This window comes from Pleurodeles waltl, chromosome 2_2, assembly GCF_031143425.1.
Source record: "Pleurodeles waltl isolate 20211129_DDA chromosome 2_2, aPleWal1.hap1.20221129, whole genome shotgun sequence".
Classification (NCBI taxonomy): domain Eukaryota; kingdom Metazoa; phylum Chordata; class Amphibia; order Caudata; family Salamandridae; genus Pleurodeles; species Pleurodeles waltl.
The window spans coordinates 1,141,056,776-1,141,076,659 of NC_090439.1; the positions used below are offsets into that span (position 1 = coordinate 1,141,056,776).

Here is a 19,884-nt window from a genome sequence, read left to right on the forward strand (position 1 = left end):
GCTGGATCCAGGAGGCGGGCATCTCCACTAGCTGGAGTGCCCTGGGGCATTGTAACACGAAGCTTGAGCCTTTGAAGCTCACTGCTAGGTGTTACAGTTCCTGCAGGGGGGAGGTGTGAAGCACCTCCACCCAGAGCAGGCTTTGTTTCTGTCCTCAGAGAGCACAAAGGCTCTCACCGCATGGGGTCAGAAACTCGTCTCTCAGCAGCTTGCTGGCAGAGACGAGTCAGTCCTGCACTGAACAATTGGGTAAAATACAGGGGGTATCTCTAAGATGCCCTCTGTGTGCATTTTTTAATAAATCCAACACTGGCATCAGTAGTTGATACTAAACTTCCCAGTATTCAGTGTAGCCATTATGGAGCTGTGGAGTTCGTTTTTGACAGACTCCCAGCCCATATACTCTTATGGCTACCCTGCACTTACAATGTCTAAGGTTTTGCTTAAACACTGTAGGGGCATAGTGCTCATGCACATATGCCCTCACCTGTGGTATAGTGCACCCTGCCTTAGGGCTGTAAGGCCTACTAGAGGGGTGACTTACCTATGCCACAGGCAGTGGGAGGTTGGCATGGCACCCTGAGGGGAGTGCCATGTCGACTTAGTCATTTTCTCCCCACCAGCACACACAAGCTGGCAAGCAGTGTGTCTGTGCTGAGTGAGGGGTCCCTAGGGTGGCATAAGACATGCTGCAGCCCTTAGAGACCTTCCCTGGCATCAGGGCCCTTGGTACCAGGGGTACCAGTTACAAGGGACTTACCTAGGTGCCAGGGTTGTGCCAATTGTGGAAACAATGGTACATTTTAGGTGAAAGAACACGGGTGATGGGGCCTGGTTAGCAGGGTCCCAGCACACTTCTCAGTCAAGTCAGCGTCCGTATCAGGCAAAAAGTGGGGGGTAACTGCAACAGGGAGCCATTTCTTTACAAGTAGGGTCGTACCTTCTCTGCAGAGAGGCTCTGCAGCTCTGCTCCTGGGCTCAGGACCATCTGATTTTCTTAGTAGCAAACCATCTGGCTGGAGTTCCAAACGTGCGTGCGGACAGTCTCAGTCGGCATTTCTCTGCCGATCACGAGTGGCGTCTTCATCCAGACCTGGTCCATTACATCTTCCAGATGTGGGGGTTTCCTCAGGTAGACCTGTTTGCCACTCAGGAGAACGGGCACTACCAGTTGTTCTGCAGCCTCCAGTATCCGGTGCAAGGAGCGTTGGGGGGCGCGTTTCAGATGTCCTGGAACAGCCAGTTCCTTTATGCGTTTCCCCCCATACCTTTGATTCCTCGGGTTCTGAGGAAGATTTGCCAAGACAGGTTATCTTAATAGCTCCGGATTGGCCTAGAAGGTTGTGGTACACGGACCTTCTCCAACTCTCACTGTGCCCTCCGCTCTGTCTCCCTCACAGGGTAGACCTCCTCTCACAGTCGCAGGGACAGGTTCTTCACCCCCACCTCCAGAGCCTGCACTTACATGCCTGGAGATTGAACAGAGCAATCAGAACTCATTTTCTCTCCCGCCAGAAGTTGAGGACGTTATTTTATCGCCCAGACGACACTCCACCAAGACAGTCTATGCCAGTAGATGGGTGAAATTTGTTATTTGGTGTGGAGAGAGACAAATTGATCCCTTAAAGGCCCATTTATCTGATATTTAGCTTTTTGCACTTTCATTGGCACAGAAGGGTTGCGCAGTTGCAACAGTGAAAGGCTATTTATCAGCGCTGTCGGCTTTTCTTTGCCTTCCTGATCAACCTTCCTTATTTAAGTCCTCTATAGTTCTTAAGTTCCTTAAAGGGTTAACTAACAAGTTTCCTCTCACTCCATTTGTTATGCCTCAGTGGGATATGAGTTTAGTTCTCACTTTTCTGATGGGTTCATCGCTTTAACCTTTGCATTCTTGCCCGTTAAGGCTATTGGTTTTGAAGACCGTTTTTCTCACAGCTATCACATAACTATCACTTAGTGTAAAAAACCCTTTCACATCCTTTCATGCAGACAAGGTGGTGCTGAGAACCAGGGGCGGCTTTCCTATCAAGGTAGTTACTCCATTTCATATGGGGCAATCCATAACACTCTCGTCCTTTTACCCTCCTCCCCATCCATTGAAAGAGGAGGAGAGACTGCATCGACTTGACCCAAGGGGGGGCTTTAAGTTTTTTTATATTGAAAGGACCAGACAGTTTCGAGTGGACGATCAACTCTCCACCTGTTCAGGTGGGTCATTCTTTGCATTGACAAAGAAGGTTCCTGTATTAGGACTCATTCCACCAGGGCCAAGTCTGCCCCTTCAGCCTTGGCAAGAGGTGTCCTGGTTGCTGAGATCTGTAAGGCCGCACCTTGGGCTTCCCTCCACACTTTCGCAAAGCATTATTACTTGGATTCGGAAGTTAGGAGGGATGGCCGTTTTGCACGTTCTGTGCTTCAGGATTTCTTGTTGTGACCATTCAAGCACCCGCCTCCGAGTGTGGTACTGCTTTGGGACTCTATTCATAATGTGAGGAATCCGCAGGTAGTTGTATCCATCAGAAGAACTTCGGTAACGCCTTTTCTGGTGGATACACTGATCTCATCTGCCTAAACTGAGCATTCAAATGCTCCCAAGGTAGCAGAATCAAGTGGCCGCCTGGAGGAGCTCTGAGCACCCTCGTCAAATGTGCCCTTCAAAGCAAACAGTGGTGTGGGGAGGCTACCCCTCCCAAGCCTTGTAACATCTGTTTCCAATGGAGAGGGTGCTGCCTCCCCTCTCCCACAGGAAATCCTTTGTTCTGCCTTCCCGGGTGTGAGCTGCTAAAGCAGCAGGAGGGCAGAATTCTGTCTGTGGGGCTGCAACAGCGCAGGCTGCTTGGAAAACCCTGGAACACTGGTAGGAACAATATTAGAGGTCCTCTAAGGAGCCGCCAGAGTGCATGGAATCATGCAACCAATACTGGCAACAGAATTGGGGTATGATTCCGACATGTTTGATACCAAACATGTCTAGATTTGGAGTTACTATCATGTAGCTGGACCTATGGTGAGTACATAGCTAAAATGACTTTCCCGGACTGAAGAAAAACAGGGAATTGGGACTGGAGTTCACAGGGGCACCTTTGCTCTTGCATGGGTGTCCACACACACACACAGGGAACTGGACCCTGTGAAAGGGCCTATCATCGTGGTGACTTTCAGTGGCCTGGTGTAGTGATCAGCAATGTAGGGGTCCATGCACCTTTTCAAGGAGGCTGCCAATGACAGTCCTCCAGACACAGATTGCATGGGCTCCCATGGTGGCATAATACATGCTGCAGCACATGGAGGGGCCCCTGGTGAACCAATGGCTTGGTACCTAAGTACCATATACTAGGGACTTACAGGGGTACAGCAGTGTGCCTATTGTGGGGTGTAAAGAGTACTAAGACAACCGAATTTAGAGGAGAGAGTACAATCACTGGGGTCCTGGTTAGCAAGATCCTAGTGAAAACTGTCTAAGCACACTGACAACAGGCAAAAAGTGGGAGTAACCATGCCAAAAAGAGTGACTTCCCTACACGAAGGTTGAGTTAAAACGACCACATTCCGTCCAGAGGTGGAAAGCTAAATTCTGGACATGCCTTTTGACAGCGATATGCTTTTTGGGAAGCAAATAGATGACCCATTATAGGCCATCAAGGCGAATACCGATATGGCTAGCTCCTTTGGTACGCTTCAATATGGGAAAATGCCTTTTCGTGGAGGACGAGGAACCTTTGTAGAACCTATCAACGATACCAACCTGAAAACTAGCAATCATTTCACACCACCTACCATCAGCACCAATATCATGCACCACCAGAAGCTGCATATTCCGGACAGTACCCCAGACATAAGCAACCAGCACAATCTAGAGACGCAACCAGCACAATCTAGAGACACAACCAGGAATAAGTGACAGTCCAGTGGAACCTGCTACAGTTTCTCCTATCCTACCACTCAAAGGTGCAGACATATCTCATCATTACTACAGATGGAAACGAGTTAGCACAGACAAGTCGGTCTTAAATATAATAAAATATGGCCATACTTTGGAGTTCATCCAAGTTCCACCTCCTCATCCAGCACAAACATCCTGTGTCTCATGTCCACTTACTCAAGAAGGAAGCAAGCAATCATGCTTCAAAAGGGTGCCATAGAGAAAGTTCCTCGTTCTCGAAGGGGAATGGGCTTTTATTCTCGCCTCTTTCTAGTATAGAAAATTTCGGGACAATGGCGCTCCATTCTAGACCTCAGAAAGCTAAACAAATATATACAGAAAAAGTCCTTCTGTATTGTAGGAATGTGCCCTCTTTCGTGGCATGGTTACCCCTATTTTCTACCTGTTGTCAGTGTGCTTGACTGTGTCTACTGGGATGCTGCTAACCAGGACGCCAGTGGTTATGCTCGCTCCTGTAAATTTTGGTAACTGTACCTTTTTCCTCCCTCAATTGGCATACTGGTCCTCCCATGTAAGTCCCTAGTACATGATACCTAGGTACCCAGGGCATTCAGATACCAGGGGACCCCAATGGGCTGCAGCAGTTATTCTGCCACCCATAGGGAGCCCATGCAAAGAGTTCTGCAGGTCTGCCATTGCAGTCTGTGTAAGAGGCACTAGCAGAGGTGCCTGCACAAACTCCAGGCCCATTTTTCTGGACTTTGTGAGTGCGAGGATTACATTTTACGCATGTACTGGACATAGGTCACTACCTATGTTCAGCTACGTAATGGTGACTCTGAACCAGGGCATGTTTGGTGTCAAACATGTCGGAATCATACCCCAGTACTATTGCAAGTATTGGAAGTATGATTCCATGCACTCTGGGGACTTTTTTGGGTAGCCCAAGCTGCTGCCACCCCTCAGACAGGTTTCTACCCTCCTCCTGCTGCTTGATCTGATCAAGCCCGAGAACGCAGAACAGAGGATTTCCTTTGAGAGAGGGAGGTAACACCCTCTTCCTTTGGAAGTAGGTGTGACATTTGGTGCCCTCTGTGCATAAACCAGTCCACACCGGGTCAGGGACCCCCAGTCCCTGCTCTGGCGCGAAACTGAACAATGGAAAGGGGAGTGACCACTTCCCTATCCATCACCACCCCAGGGGGTCCCTGGGTTCTGCTATCTTGTTTCCAAGATTGACAGGGAACTCAGGGAGCATGTGAGTGGCCAGGACAGGCAGGTGAGGTCAGACCCCCCCTCCTGATAGGTGCTTACCTGGTTAGGTGACCAATCCCCCTTTCAGGGCTATTTAGCGTCTCTCTTGGGTGGGTCCTCAGATTTGGCTTGCAAGATTCAAGCAGGACCACTTTGCAACCTCCACTTTGACTGCTGGCCTCCAGAACTGTGACTGGAACCTCCAGGACCCAACAAGCTGTCTCCAAGACTAACCCTTCTGCAACATTGTTTCCAGGTCTCCTGCCAGCAATTGCAACATTTCCACTGCTGTGCATCCACTGAGGGTGGCGTGTCTTCAGTCTGCACTAGAAGAATGAAGGAATCTCCCTTGGAGTGAAGGAGTCTGCTGGCACCTGCTGCAACAACAACCGGCTGCGTGGTTCTCCCCTCATTTTGAGCTGCGTGGATCCTGCATCACAGGTGGTGGTCCGGAGTAGTCCTCTTGGTCCTTTCTGCCAGCTATCAAACTTTGGTGGAGGTAAGCCCTTGCCTTCCTATGCAGGACAGCACATTCTCGACTCGATATTCCAGAGGTGTGGGGCACACTGAATTTAGTTCTCTTTGCTTCGCAAGAGATCCAAAAATGCTAGTTCTTCGCCAGCTGGGACCCACAGAGAGGGTGATGTGTGAATGCGTTTTCGATAAGATGGTCAGGGCTGTATGCCTATTCTTTTCCCCCATACCCTCTCATCTCCAAGATTCTAATGAAACTAAAGAGAGAACCGTGCTTGCCTGATCCTCAATGCTCCGCGCTGGCCCCAAAACACTGGTTCACGCAGCTTCTGCACTCAGAAGCCAAACCAGATCGCCTGCCTGTAACGTCAACCCTATTAACCATGAACAAGGGGCAAATTCTGCATCCACATCCCCCCTTCCCCCAGTTGCTTGCATGGCTCCTGAGTTCAACGAATTAAAGAATTTAAACATCCCCCAGGATTGCAGCAATATATTACCCAAAACGAGAGCTGAATCCACCAACAGAACTTATAGATTCAAATGGAAACGTTTTTGCTCTTGGTGTTTACAAAACAAAATCCACCTTCTCAATTCATTGCCAGAACCGAGTCTACCTTTCCTACTATCTCTGGCTAAATCAGGATTGGTGCATGCATCTGTTAAAGTTCACCTTGCTGCTATTTCATGCTACAGAAGCCCTCTTAATTCCCTCTCTTTGTTCTAATGGCGTTATCAAACAATTTATGAAAGGTTTGTTTAGGACCTTTCACCCCGATTTGACTCTCCAACCTTCCTCTTGTCTGTTTATTTCCTCGGCGTCCACTGGGAAGGGTCCAGAAATACACAAACTCCAACCACTATTTCCCTGTGTCAGCCTATGGGATGAGTAGGTAAGTAACCACTCTGCACCTGGTTTCTGGGGGCACTTACCATATTTACCGCTGGTGTTTTCATCTTCCTCCATCTCCTAGCTAACTATAACACTTACCTTTGTTTAGTGAACTATTTTGCATTCCACTTACTTAGTATACAGTTGTGGCACCCCTCCCTCCTCACCCCCCCAATAGGACCCTATATATTTTATACTATTTTAGCTGGTTATTTTGTTTATATATTGTGTTTAGAGATCTCCAAAAGGAGTTATACCAATGCTGGTCTAGTAGTTAGTGCTGCAATAAAGAATCCTTGGTGTGCTTTTTGGCAAAAACACTCCAACAAGTTTAGTTGTCTTTGTTTGTGCTTTATGTAGCCCAGCAAGGAGTTGCTATGGTTAATGGTAAATGTTATCTGATAGAGACAACTAGCTACAGATTCCTTACCTTGGAATTCTTCCCCATGCACCAGAATGGATCCAAACATTTTTCAAGCAGTTCCTCTGCGCATCGGTAGAGGGTGTTGTGTGGCTCTGAAGCAAAGTCGTCCACCTGATGTGACATTGATAAAGCCTATATAATCCCCTTCCCAACGTGCTATCAATTCCTTCTTTTTCACACTACAATGCGGATCCGAGTTCCTCAGGCCAAGTTGGCCTGTCTCCAAAACATTTTTCTTTGTTCAGTGAACAGTGTGCCCCGTTTAACTACATGTCTTCAGGGTTTGAAACTTGTGGGTCCTGTGGCAGGCAGATGTCGGCCACGGACTCTCATTGTGTTTGTATATAGTGCCTCGGAGAACACCAAGACTCCAAGGATTGTGGCTGTTTGCTTTGTTTGAAGCCGTTGCAGGAACGACGTATGTAGATTCTGGCGGTGCCTCTGGCAGAGACCCTGTGCAGGCATCTGTCTCCCTTCAGGTCCAGGAGCTGTCCCTGAAATTGTACATCCCCCTTGACTTCGAAGGAGCAGACTGCGAAACGCAAACGGGCTAAGTCAAGTCATCTGCCCCCCCAACAGAGGAGTTGGCACTTGAGTCTACCCCACCCCTCCCTGCTTTCCCTGGAGCTGGGTACAATCTGACCCTGATGCAGGATTATTACAATTTCGTTCATTCCATCTTTGGGCCCCAACTTCCCTCTGGTGCACTTCCGAGCCCCAAGGAAGTGGGAGGTATCTTACCTGACTCCACTCTGGCGAGTTCGCCCTCGGTGTCACATCGGCCCTCTGCATCTGTACTCGGATCCTTACTGACTCCGGTGCACTGCTGTACGGGGTTCCCACCTGTGACGCCGAGGTTTGATCAGTGAACATCAGCAGCACGGGTCGGTGCCGAGCTGATTACCATGTCTGGCCCGGATACCTTCCCTCCTCCTTCGGATCAGTGTCTTGCAGTTTTTTTCTTTGGGGGAGCAGGCTTTTGTTGGTGAAGGAGAGGCGCTGGGGTTTAGCAGTCCTGGGGATGTGACTGTCCAGCCTCCTCTGGAGGGTAGTTCGCTGATGGAATTGGGTGAGTCTAGTGGCCTTGAGTCCTCAACGACTTCAGACCTCCTTTCCCCTCCCAGCCACTCGACAGAGGAGAGCTTTTCCTTCGCCGAGGTGTTGAAAAAGGCAGCTGCTGTCATGATTTGCAGCTCCCCTCTATAGAGTTGATCACTGACCCCTTGGCAACAGTGCTTCACCAGGGCCAAATGGGCATTGAGCTTGTACTTCCATATAGTGAAATACTGTATAATCTTTTATAATGGGCATGGCTTAAGCCCGCTACGGGGATCCCTGTGGACCACTCTATTGCCCATAGACACTATCCCGCCCCCGGGACCCTGCTTGTCTTTTCCGACACCCAACTCAGAGAAGCTTGTGGTGGAGGCTGGTGCAGCCTCTTCTGACTTCAGCCTCCTCCCAAACATTCCTCCGGAGAGGGAGTCCATCAGCTCGTCCCTGCGGTTGATAAACACATCTTGTATTTTGGGCCATCTTTCCCATGCATTGTGCGATTCTGTGGCACACCTGCTACCTTTTTCCAGAGAAGACCCAAAGCAAACTTGCCCAGACACTCAGCGATGGCGAGAGGCAGCTAGGTTTGTTGTAAGGTGTGGTATAGATACCATGTACTCAGTTGGCCAAGCCATGGCTCACTCGTAGTACTGTGCTGTCATGCTTGGCTTTGCCATTCTGGCTTATCGGAGGCTTTCCGATCCACCTTAGTAGACATGCCTTTCTATGGATGCCGCCTATTCAGCACTCATGCCAATTCTCTGTTACAATGCTTTAGGGACAGCCTGGGTGGAAAAAATTCCTAAATATGTCTATTCTCATGACTTTCACTATACTTCCTGTTGAGCCAAGTTTCATCTCACTTTTCTTACTCAGTCTGAACCATTCCACCTTCTGGTGGCACCTGGTACTGTGTTCCTGCCTCTGCTGGTATTACTATGTTTTCATATGGTTGTTACTGATAGCTTTTTGTTGTATGCTGTCTGGGAGATTTCTATTCTTTATGACCCTAAGTGGGTTTAGCACCTGATCGCACACTGCATTTTCTTTTCTCTGAAGACGGGCTTCATGCTCAAGAAATGGTACTTGTATGGTATGTACCCTGCTCTCTGAAGCGCATTTTCTGTATGGCTTATAGGTGTTACTAAATATCTTGTAAGATTCCTCATGTCCCTTATAGGGAACTTGTCTTTTTTCTCCCTGGGAACTTATATTCTTGGCCTTTCGCTTGGACATTGTCTTTTTATAGTGGTGGCAGGGTCTTGTGCCTCTTGTGGGGCAGGCTCTCCAGGGCAAGGATTTGAATCCTGTCCGGTCTGATAATTTTACTTATGATGGCAACATAGCTAACCTTTTGACTGTTTTGTTCCTCTTGCTCTTACTATTGGAATATTATAATGCTTCTCTTTCTAGTGTTGTTTCTCTTGCTCTACCTCCGCACCATGGGCTCTAGCAGCTGGGAGTACACTGGTGCAAATTCCTTTTTGTGTCTGTGTGTCATGCTCACTGCATTTGTGCTGCTGGTCTTGCTGTCTTTGCACTTCCTCCTCTCTACAAGGAGTTGTGTTAATACTTTATCACCTTGCGGTAAGGTCCTGTACTTTGAATGCTCCAGGCTCCTCCTAGGCAAGAGGCCACACACTATCCAGGGCCTCCAGATTTCTACATTTGTATTCTTTCGAGGCAGCGAAGTGGTCATCTTCTACGTTGATAGCTATCTTCAGTCTTTCGGTGGATACCTGGTTGTTTACGCATGTTCTTTGAACAATATGGTTCTGTCTTGTGTTGGGACTAGTTTGTAAGGGGATTGGTTTCTCCCTTCGGACACAGTCTTGTTGGTCGGTTCCTTTCCTTCTATTATTCAGGGTGTCGTAATATTTCTACCCCTCTTGGGGTAGTTGTAACCCTTCAGCGTTATTATTAAGGGACCTTAATTCATAAGGGGCTATTCATTTTTTCTCTGTACCTCACTCCCTTCGGAAGATTCCATCTACATTGATATTATGTAAGCAGCAGACATGCTTTGTCTTACTTTCTGGTGATTTTAATGTTGCCTATTTCCTGTATGGATGTTTCCCTATAAAGAGCAATTCTTGCTGTTTTATAGATTGTGACTCCTTTTGTTGCTTTAGCTTTTAACTATGCTGTTTTCAGTTTGTGGACGTCCAGTTTGTGGGGTTTCATCTCTGAAGAACTATGGATTTGACCTTTTGTTCCGTATTTCAGCCAGGTTTCACATCTGCTGTCTTCTTTTAAGCTTTTTGTTATCAAGCAATCTGATGATGACTACTCAGTAGGTTGGCATTGGTCTAAATGCTCCGAGAGCCTTTGTTTTACCGAGGTGTGTGTGATGTCCTCCACACTCTCCTTTCTCTTATATTTTTACTATCTCGCTAATTACTCTGCTTGGTCTTCATATATTTTTATGAGATTGTGGTGGCGGCTTCTGCCGTGGCCAATATAATTATTTTTCTTTTACTCCTATGTGTGCTATACTTCTAGACGGTCCCAAAGGCGTTAACATTATCTCTGGCAGTTTTTTCTTGGGACAACTGTTGTTCTATACCAATGGTTGCTGTTGTGGTCTTCACCATATTTTTATTACAGCAGTATTCAGTGCTTCTTTGTAAATGGGTTCTTGACCCACACACAAGCTTTTTATCTTTGCCTTTAAAGAATAGCTTTGGCTATCATCATGGCTTTTTATGGCAGTGAGCTACAGCTCCGTGGCATTGCCTGTTGATTCTGGGCCCCCATTTACTGGCCGAATATGGGTTCAATCCCACCTTGGAAGCAGGTAGTTTTTATGTTTATTTTGCCTGTTGTCTTCCGACGCATTTTGTCCTGCTGCCATGTTAATGCTATTATCATGCTTTCAGTGTCTTAAGGACTTTGCTTGCCTGTGGTCCTTTCCACTGTTCTTATGGAATAAAGTATATTGTTACTCACCTACATTTCTAAGAGTATCCGCTCTCTTTCTAGACCGGATTGTTCTAGTCTGTGACTTTTCGCAGGATCAGTCGCATTTGCGTTGAAATCTGCTATTCATTGGCGAAGAAGCAACTCCCTGAGGCTATTGGTGCTGATTTTACCAGAGTTAGATCAGCAACCACTGCATTACGATGCAAAGTTCCAGTCCTGGATATATACCTGAATGCAACGTGGGTTTCTCTGCACACATTTACCTAACATTACTTTATGAACAGTCTGGTCGGTTTTGACAGGCATTTTGCCCATTCGGCCCTGCAGAACTTCCTTGCCTAAATTGAGCCGCAGACACTCCTCCCGGGATGGTATCGCTTTTGTATCTAATTGTAAGGTAAGGAATCTGCGGCTGGATGTCTGTCAGATGAACAAATTACTTAAGTAACACCTTATCTGGTAGAGACAGGATCTAGCCGCTGATTCTTTACCGACCCACCCATACTCTCCACTCTGTGAACTAATATATAAGGACAGGGACATGCAAACTGATCTCTCTTTTTATCTCAAGATCCCTTTCTCTCGTAGGGGATTTCCATGTATAGTCATAAGCACTGAATAGTTCCGCGCGCCTGCGGGGACCCCGGAGCACTGTTGTGTAGTATATTCTTAAGTGCAATCATCAGCTCCTTGACAAAAAGGTCTGTGAAAAACACTTAAGAATAACAATGTGCAGCCTATGTGAACAGCTACACAGGCCAAATTGTTAGAAGAAAAAAACAGTTGTAGTGTAAATTTCACGTTTAAACCTCTATTTATTCTATAAATACATAAATAAATACATTCTCATATTTTATTTACACCTCTCATGAGAATAAAACAATGTAGGGCAGTGTAGCCCATAGGCTGCCATTATACAGAATGAAAATAGAGCTGTGCCTTTAAGAAAGTAAAGTCTTCCTGTTTCCCATCATGCACAGCAAAAGGCAGTTGCCTCAGTTCTTTTTTCCGGCTCCTTTCTGACAGGACCCTGAAGCATTGAGCTCTACCTCACAAAATCCTTTTGTGACAGAAATTCATTTAAAATCTTTTGAATTTCATTTTCACTCGACGTTTTTAACATTGAGTGATAATTTTCTGTTTTTTTCTGTTAGATTCTGACAGAATTTTGAGGTTTTTCTACTTCAGAAATGCCTTCACTGTTTGACAAATGTCCTTCTTGTGGCAGAAAAAAGGCCAAAACAGATCCACATCGGGTCTGCATAATTTGCCTTCCATCCAGCCACAAACCGGAGTCGTGTGACATCTGCAAAACCTTCTCCAGAAGGACCCTTCGTGACAGGGAGAAGATCCGACTCCAGGCGAAAGAGGACAGGAGGAAAAGTGGTCATTCTACCACAGAGCGAGGAGAAGGTCAGTCTTCTACCAGGGCTCACACTGGTTCCTCTATAACTCCGACCAGACCGGCTCAAAAACGGCACAGGTCTCCGACGACGTCGAGGGCGTCGACGTCGAGGCAAGGAACGGCGCCAACATGCTCGCCGTCGAGGAGTGGTTCGCCGGCGAGAAAGAGACATCGCTCGCCGTCGACGACGATTTCGCCGTCGAGACGGCGTGGACTTTCGCCGTCGAGATCTGGGTCACCGTCGACACGGCGAGGACGTTCCACGTCGAGGAGATCTGAATCCGGTTCGCCGTCGAAACGGCGAGATCGATCAACGTCGAGGGGTGCTCGACGTCGTAGACGTTCACCGTCATCACGGCGACGTCGAGGGTCGTCGTCGAGAGATTCTCAACGGCGAGAAGAATCGACGGCGAAGGACACTCGCCGTCACCGTACTTCGACGTCGAGGAGTGTGTCGACGTCGAGACAATCAAAAAGACCTAGGAGGGTTTATACAACCTCAGAATCCTCGGCTTCAATCATCCTCCTTCCAGCGTCTCCACAACTCTCTCCTCGACAATCACCATTGCCACAGACGCCGGTAACACCTACGGCGCCTCTTCCGGCTCCGCCTGTAGAGTCTGTTTTGAGGACTCCAACGCGGTCTGTAAGACGTTCGGGACATTCCTCTAGACGCTCTTCTTCCTCTCGACACCGTCATGACCCACAGAGATCTCAGCATTCACATCACAGGCGTTCTTCTTCGTCTACACGGGACTACTCTCCAACCCTATCGGACTCACCGTCCCCGAGAGTGTCCCCCATAGATGATGTGAATACGTTCCAGGAGGTCTTAGTACGAGGGGCAACCAAGCTGAACATCCCGCTGGCGGTACCTGCCCCATCGACGTCAGTGATCTTCGAGACCTTGCATCACAGGACATCTTCCAGACCTTTGCTTCCACTGGTTCCAGGTCTCCTTGAACCAGCAATGGATATTTTCCTTGCACCGGCCGCAACAAAGTCTGCTCCTTCCAGACTTATTAAAAAATATCGTCCACCAGAACAAGATCCTCTATTCTTGAGGTCGGACCCAGTTCCTGATTCGGTGGTCATAGTAGCGGCAAAGAAACTGCATTCAACCTCACCATCTTCTTCTTCACCTCCAGATAAAGAGAGCAGAAAGATAGATGCTGCAGGACGAAAAGTATGCTCTACTGCAGCCGTCACGATGAAGGCAGCCAGCGCTACTGCGTTATTAGGGCGGTACGATCGTGCCCTCTGGGACTCTTTAATACAGTTTGCGGAACATCTTCCTAAGGATAAAAGGGAAGATTTCCTGGAGGTCGTGGGTGAGGGATCCATGGTGTCTAACCAAATTATAAGTGCTGCAGCTGACTCTTCGGTGCTATCCGCACACAATTATGCACACGGGATAGCGCTCAGAAGGCATGCATGGTTGAGACTTACATCACTCAAACCTGAAGCGCAGCAGAGAATACAAAACCTGCCTTTCTCGGGCTCCACCTTGTTCGGTTCTCATGCCGATGACGAGATGGCTAGAATGAAAGCTGAACTAGATACCTTGAAAGCGGTAGGGATGGAAAGACCGAAAAAACAAAGAAAGGTTTTCCGGCCATATCAACGACGACTTTTCACCCACCGGTATCAGTCGCCACACTGGATGTCTTCGCGCCCCCAGCAACAGCAACAACAGCAGTATCAAAGGGGTTTCTCTACTCAGCGAAGGTCGACAAGGGGTCGTTCAACACCTCAAACTCAGGCAACTCGACAGGCTCCCACGTCTAAGCCCTGAATCTTTGCTTCCCCCTCCTCCGTTATCCACTCCGGTAGGGGGAAGTATCTCAAATCATCTGGACGAGTGGCTACGCATCACAACAGACGCCTGGGTATTGAATATTGTGAGACATGGTTACGCTCTCAGATTCACCAGTCCTCCACCATCTGTTCCACCCAAAACAGCCAACCGCCATCTCGAAGCTCTACAGTTAGAGGTCAATATCCTATTGCAAAAAAGAGCCATAGAACCCGTTCCCATCAGCCAGCAAGGGAAGGGGATTTATTCGAGATATTTCCTTGTACCGAAAAAAGACAAACAAGAGTTTCGTCCCATCTTAGATCTGAGGACAGCAAACAAATGGATTCGCAAAGAAAAATTCAGGATGTTAGCCTTACACCAAATTTATCCACATCTACGTCAGGGCGACTGGCTATGTGCGATAGATCTTTGCGACGCTTACTTTCACATCCCAGTAACCAAGAAACATCGAAAATTCCTAAGGTTCACTGTCGGAAAACGCCATTACCAATTTGCAGTTCTACCTTTCGGCCTAAAATCAGCGCCAAGAACTTTTTCCAAATGCATGGCGGTAGTAGCCGCCCACTTGAGGAAACAGCGAATATTCGTCTACCCCTATCTAGACGATTGGCTCATAAAGGCCTCCAGTTGTCTCGAGACACAGCAACATTTCGAATGGACTCTACAACTGCTGCAAAAACTTGGTCTTCAAGTCAATCTCCTGAAATCTACGGCAACACCTGTTCAGAGGTTGCATTACTTAGGGGCCATTGTAGATACCAGGCTAGGAAAGGTGTTTCCTTCGGAGGAACGACGGTTATCGATTCTCCAGAAGTGCAAACAACTGCAGGAAAGACCTCAAGCCACTGCAAGAATAATAGCTTCTCTACTGGGCTCGATGGCGTCTTGTATCCATCTGGTTCCCAATGCTCGCCTCCATATGAGACCATTGCAGGAAAACCTGGAGGATCAGTGGTGTCAACTGAGGGACGATTGGGAGAACAAAGTCCTTCTTTCTCCTCACACCCTACAATCCCTCAAGTGGTGGTGTTTACCCAGCAATCTCTTAGTGGGGATTCCGTTCCAACAACGGCCCCCATCTCAAACCATCGTAACAGATGCGTCACTGATCGGATGGGGGGCGCACATGGAACATCTTCGAGTCCAAGGCGAGTGGTCACAGAGAGAGAGTCTCTATCACATCAACCTGCTGGAACTTCGCGCAGTCCACCTTGCGCTCAAAGCCTTCCTTCCCTCTCTGAGAACGGAAACTCTCCTTCTCCAGACAGACAACGTGGCCACTATGTACTACGTGAACAAACAAGGAGGCACCAGGTCCAGAATTTTATCCAGAGAGGCTCAGACAATCTGGCATTGGCTTCTAGCCAGGAACCTGTCACTAGTGGCAACTCACCTGCCCGGCATCCAGAATGTTCAAGCGGATGCCCTCAGTCGGGTAATGGACGAGAACCACGAATGGGTACTACACGACGACGTCGTTCATTCCATTTTCGCACTCTGGGGTACCCCCTCTACAGACCTATTCGCAACCCCAGAAAACAAAAAATGCCAAAACTTCGCCTCCAGATATTACCATCCAGGGACACTGGGGAATGCCCTGTGGATAAGCTGGTCAGGAGCATTTCTTTACGCCTTTCCACCGCTTCCCCTGATTCCGGCGGTCCTCCAGAAGCTGTCCAATGTTCAGACCAAAATGATCCTAATTGCTCCGGAGTGGCCACGCCAGTGGTGGTTCCCAGACCTTCTTCACCGGTCACTCAAACCACACATCAGGCTACCATATCGTCCGGACCTTCTCACGAAGTTCAGAGGGCAGATATCTCATCCCAACCCCTCATCGTTGAGTTTGGCAGCATGGCTCCTGAGCTAGTGCAATATGGACACTTGAACCTACCTCAGGATTGTATGGAAATTCTGAAGGAAGCAAAGCGCCCTTCCACACGATCAGCCTATGCAAGCAAGTGGAAGAGATTCTGCATTTGGTGTTTACACAACAACATTGACCCGGTTTCCTGTGGAGAACAATCTATCCTGCCATACTTGTTAAGTTTGGCAAAATCGGGCTTACAACTGTCGTCAATAAAAGTTCACTTGGCGGCTGTCACAGCATACAGAAAGAGTCCTTCACAAACTTCCTTTTTTCGGATTCCGATTATTAAGGATTTCCTAGAAGGTTTAAAGAAGGTTTTTCCCCCCATTAGAAAGCCTTCTCCTCCATGGGAACTGAACGTTGTCTTATCACGTCTGATGCTGCCGCCATTCGAGCCAATACATAAGGCATCGCTGCAACATCTCACATGGAAAGCTGCTTTTCTGGTGGCAATCACTTCAGCGCGTAGGGTCAGCGAAATCCAGGCCCTTTGCGCTCAGGAACCCTACACGGTTTTTCATTCTGCAAAAGTGGTAATGAGAACTCATCCAAAATTTTTACCTAAGGTAGTCTCCGACTTCCATGTGAACCAAACAATTTCATTACCGACTTTCTTTCAGAATCCAGCTACTCCTGCTGAGAGAACTCTGCACTCTCTGGATGTAAAGAGAGTATTGAAATTTTACTTGGACAGGACAAAAAGCTTACGAAAATCACAACAGCTTTTTATTAACTATGGCCCAATCAGAACAGGTTTGGGTACATCTAAACAATCTTTATCCAGGTGGATTGTTTCATGTATAATGTTATGTTATCAGTTAGCAAACAAATCCCTTGGTGGCAGGCCAAAAGCCCACTCTACCAGAGGGAAAGCAGCTACTGTAGCCTTGATGAGAAATGTCCCTTTGGCAGAAATATGCAAGGCTGCCACTTGGAGGTCGGTCCATACCTTTACTAAGCATTACTGCCTTGATACAGACGCTAGGGCAGATGCTCAGGTTGGGCAGGCTTTGCTCAAGAATTTGTTTGCATGATTCATGTTTTTCTCAGTATTCTTATATCTACTCCACCGCGGTTATGGGGATGGGCTTGCTACTCTATTCAGTGCTTATGACTATACATGGAAATCCCCTACGAGAGAAGAAATGGTTTCTTACCTGTAACTCCAGTTCTCTCGTAGGGGTATTTCCATGATAGTCATAAGCAACCCTCCCTCCTCCCCGGTGGAGTTGACATAGAACATGAATATTATGGAGGTTGGTACTCCAACAAATGTTTTGTTTTTTCTTCATGTCAGGTTAATAGCCTCCAAAAAAGAACTGAGGCAACTGCCTTTTGCTGTGCATGATGGGAAACAGGAAGACTTTACTTTCTTAAAGGCACAGCTCTATTTTCATTCTGTATAATGGCAGCCTATGGGCTACACTGCCCTACATTGTTTTATTCTCATGAGAGGTGTAAATAAAATATGAGAATGTATTTATTTATGTATTTATAGAATAAATAGAGGTTTAAACGTGAAATTTACACTACAACTGTTTTTTTCTTCTAACAATTTGGCCTGTGTAGCTGTTCACATAGGCTGCACATTGTTATTCTTAAGTGTTTTTCACAGACCTTTTTGTCAAGGAGCTGATGATTGCACTTAAGAATATACTACACAACAGTGCTCCGGGGTCCCCGCAGGCGCGCGGAACTATTCAGTGCTTATGACTATCATGGAAATACCCCTACGAGAGAACTGGAGTTACAGGTAAGAAACCATTTCTTCTTGCTATTACGATGACTTCATTGGGAGTCGTAACTGATTAACACAGAGATGTCTCTCTTTTGGCACACATTTCCCTTTGGCACTTTCGCCCGCGTGTCGGGTAGGGGATTATATGGACTTCGTCAATGTCACATCCGGAGGACGACTACGTTGCTATTGAGTCGCACAATGCCCTCTACTAGATGCAGTCTGGTGCCTAGGGAAGAATTCTAGGGTAAGGATACATCCTGTCTCTGTCAGATAAGTCATTACCGAATGTAAGTAACCTGTTCATCAACCCTTTCGCCTTTCTGCATTACCTAATCAACCATCCTTGTTCAAATCACCTATTGTAGTGAAGTGATTGAAGGAATTAACCCACATGTTTCGTCCCAAGCCATTTGTGGTGCCACAGTTGGTTAATAATTTGGTCCTCACATCATTCATGTGCACACAATTAAACCTATGTATAGTTGTCCTCTATACCTCTTGACTCTGAAAACAATTTTCCTAATAGCGAGAACATCAGTTCTTGTGTGAGTGAATGAGTTACTCGCGATGTCAGTCCAGCAGCAACACACCACTTTTTTCCTGGACAAACTGGTGATTCGGATTAGGGCAGCTTTTCTGCCTATGGTTGAGGTGCTTTTTTCATGTCAGACAATTTATCACCCTTCTGGTGTTCTTTGCTTCACCTCATCCCTCCAAAGAGGAAGAAAGACTCCATTGTTTGGATCCCAAGAGAGCCTTGAGTTTTTATGTCAGTAGCCCCAAGGATCATCACGTGGATGATCAGCTCTTTGGACATCTGTGGGAGCCATAGGGTAAGTCAGTGCAGAAAATAACTCCTTCAAAGTTAGTCTTCTGCTTCAAAGTCCAGAAAACTTGAGGGCTCATTATGGCTGTTAACCACTGCGTTAGCATTCATAGTGCCTATCCGAAGATAGAGATCCGCATGCTGTTTACTCTGATCATTTAATGACTTGTTGTCTGACTGTTCAGAGGTAAGAAAGAAACTGATGTCAGCAAACGGGGAGGGTGTCTGTATGTGGCTCCGGTGTCACTTCCAGGGTGGGACAGAACCTCCTACTGGCACGCAAGGGAAGTACTGAGGAAACTTTTCCAAATTCTATGGTGGAAACTCTACCGAACTTCAGTTTCTCCACCAGAAAGAGCATTAATGAAGGGTAAGTTACTTGTTCCTCTAAACTCCTGCTTCACATCCTCTTTCTGCTTTCCCCTCACCTCAGGGGAGATGGTGAGTCCATGGTTGCTGGATTCCTCTGCCATAAAAGTCACTTGCGGACACAGCAGGTGTAGTAACGTATGTTGAACTTGTGTTGTCATGAATGCTTTCACACTCAGTGGTTTGCATGTTGTGTGTAACTGAAGAAATCACACTTATGTGTGTATGATCAAATCTTGCCTATGTTCATAATCCACTGGCCATGCGTGTGCAGTTTTTAAACACTACCTCAGTTAACACGTAACATTAATAATTTAAACACATGGTATTTGAAGGGGGATTTATTGTATATAATAATCAGAATTGGGAGATTAGTGTCTTGGTTGAAATTGTATATGACTAACAGAGGATTAGAGGACCACATCAGTGTTGTGTGAGCATTCATGAAAAAGGTATGTGGAAGCAACATAACAAGTAATATGGGTAAGTGATGGTCCTACTTGCACTGCAGAAATCAAACTATAACAAAAGAGTCACATGGGGCACCAGTTAAGTTATAAAGTGGATCTTAAGCATTTATTATTTAATTTGAATTCAGGAGCAATACGTGCCACCACAAGATGCAGTGTTAGAAAGTCAGTTATGCTGGAGCAATCTAGCAGAGTTTAGGGAGCTTGCTATGCAAAAATTCTGAAATTACACTACTGAGCCATGTTCATGGGAAAATTCTAACACGAGCACTGGAACAGCACCATCGAAAAGAACACAAGTGGCTGTTGGTCATCACACTTGTGTTTTTTACGCTTTTGTTGACATGAAGAGCATCGTTGAGGATATATTTTTAGCTAAAATATACTGCTTGAATACCAGCTAAACACTTTCCGTAACTGCATAATGTAGCATGCTTTTACTGAAATTTCTTGTTATTATGGGAATTTTGCTACCACTA

General features: G+C 46.9%; 1 protein-coding gene across 9 annotated transcripts in view; it reads left to right on the plus strand.

Moving 5' to 3' along the window:
• NUGGC (nuclear GTPase, germinal center associated) overlaps positions 1-19,884 on the plus strand; it is a 1,501,499-nt gene that overhangs the window by 417,926 nt on the left and 1,063,689 nt on the right. The gene's annotated exons all lie outside the window — the stretch shown is intronic.